This window comes from Triticum dicoccoides, chromosome 3B (genome assembly GCF_002162155.2).
Source record: "Triticum dicoccoides isolate Atlit2015 ecotype Zavitan chromosome 3B, WEW_v2.0, whole genome shotgun sequence".
In the NCBI taxonomy this organism is placed as follows: Eukaryota; Viridiplantae; Streptophyta; class Magnoliopsida; order Poales; family Poaceae; genus Triticum; species Triticum dicoccoides.
This window is the reverse complement of record NC_041385.1, coordinates 41,742,130-41,744,735: the sequence shown is the minus strand read 5'-3', so window position 1 is coordinate 41,744,735 and position 2,606 is coordinate 41,742,130.

Sequence of the window (2,606 nt, the reverse complement as noted above, 5' to 3'; positions counted from 1 at the left end):
GAACATCATCATCGTCACCACGCTGTCGTGCTGACGGAACTCATCCCCGACACTTTGCTGGATCGGAGTCCGGGGATCGTCATCGAGCTGAACGTGTGCTGAACTCGAAGGTGCCGTACATTCGGTACTTGGATCGGTCGGATCTTGAAGACGTACGACTACATCAACTGTGTTGTTATAACGCTTCCGCTTACGGTCTACGAGGGTACATGGACATTACTCTCCCCTCTCGTTGCTATGCATCACCATGATCTTGCATGTGCGTAGAATTTTTTTTGAAATTACTACGTTCCCCAACAGTGGCATCCGAGCCAGGTTTTATGCGTAGATGTCATATGCACGAGTAGAACACAAGTGAGTTGTGGGCGATACAAGTCATACTGCTTACCAGCATGTCATACTTTGGCTCAGCGGTATTGTGAGATGAAGCGGCCCGGACCGACATTACGCGTACGCTTACGCGAGACTGGTTTTACCGTTACGAGCACTCATGCTTAAACGTGACTGGCGGGTGTCTGTCTCTCTCACTTTAGCTGAACCGAGTGTGGCTACGCCCGGTCCTTGCGAATGTTAAAACAACATTAACTTGACGAACTATCGTTGTGGTTTTGATGCGTAGGTAAGAATGGTTCTTGCTAAAGCCCGTAGCAGCCACGTAAAATTCGCAACAACAAAGTAGAGGACGTCTAACTTGTTTTTGCAGGGCATGTTGTGATGTGATATGGTCAAGATGTGATGCTATATTTTATTGTATGAGATGATCATGTTTTGTAACCGAAGTTATCGGCAACTAGCAGGAGCCATATGGTTGTGGCTTTATTGTATGAAATGCAAACGCCCTGTAATTGCTTTATTTTGTCACTAAACGGCAGCGATAGTTGTAGAAGCAATAGATGGCGTAACGATAACGATGCTACAATGGAGATCAAGGTGTCGCGCCGGTGACGATGGTGATCACGACGGTGCTTCGAAGATGGAGATCACAAGCACAAGATGATGATGGCCATATCATATCACTTATATTGATTGCATGTGATGTTTATCCTTTATGCATCTTATCTTGCTTCGATTGACGGTAGCATTTTAAGATGATCTCTCACTAAATTATCAAGAAGTGTTCTCCCTGAGTATGCACCGTTGCGAAAGTTCTTCGTGCTGAGACACCACGTGATGATCGGATGTGATAGGCTCTACGTTCAAATACAACGGGTGCAAAACAGTTGCACACGCGGAATACTCAGGTTAAACTTGACGAGCCTAGCATATAACAGATATGGCCTCGGAACACGGAGACCGAAAGGTCGAGCGTGAATCATAAAGTAGATATGATCAACATATTTATGTTCACCGTTGAAACTACTCCATCTCACGTGACGATCAGACATGGTGTAGTTGATATGGATCACGTAATCACTTAGAAGATTAGAGGGATGTCTATCTAAGTGGGAGTTCTTAAGTAATATGATTAACTGAACTTAAATTTATCATGAACTTAGTACCTGATAGTATTTTGCTTGTCTATGTTTGTTGTAGATAGATGGCTCGTGCTATTGTTCCATTGAATTTTAATGCGTTCCTTGAGAAAGCAAAGTTGAAAGATGATGGTAGCCATTACACGGACTGGGTCCGTAACCTGAGGATTATCCTCATTGCTGCACAGAAGAATTACGTCCTGGAAGCACCGCTGGGTGCCAGGCCTACTGCTGATGCAACTGACGACATTAAGAACGTCTGGCAGAGAAAAGATGATGACTACTCGATAGTTCAGTGTGCCATGCTTTACATCTTAGAACCGGGTCTTCAACGACGTTTTGAACGTCATGGAGCATATGAGATGTTCCAGGAGTTGAAGTTAATATTTCAAGCAAATGCCCGGATTGAGAGATGTGAAGTCTCCAATAAGTTCTATAGCTGCAAGATGGAGGTGAATAGTTCTGTCAGTGAACACATACTCAAAATGTTTGGGTATAATAATCACTTGATTCAACTGGGAGTTAATCTTCCTGATGATAGTGTCATTGACAGAATTCTTCAATCACTGCCACCAAGCTACAAGAGCTTCGTGATGAACTATAATATGCAAGGGATGGACAAGACTATTCCCGATCTCTTCGCAATGCTAAAAGCCACGGAGGTAGAAATCAAAAAGGAGCATCAAGTGTTGATGGTTAACAAGACCACCAGTTTCAAGAAAAAGGGCAAAGGGAAGAAGAAGGGGAACTTCAAGAAGAACAGCAAACAATTGGCTGCTCAAGAGAAGAAACCCAAGTCTGGACCTAAGCCTGAGACTGAGTGCTTCTACTGCAAGCAGATTGGACACTGGAAGCGGAACTGCCCCAAGTATTTGGCGGATAAGAAGGATGGCAAAGTGAACAAAGGTATATGTGATATACATGTTATTGATGTGTACCTTACTAATGCTTGCAGTAGTACCTGGGTATTTGATACTGGTTCTGTTGCTAATATTTGCAACTCGAAACAGGGACTACGGATTAAGCGAAGATTGGCAAAGGACGAGGTGACGATGCACGTGGGAAATGGTTCCAAAGTCGATGTGATCGCGGTCGGCACGCTACCTCTACATCTACCATCAGGATTAGTTTTAG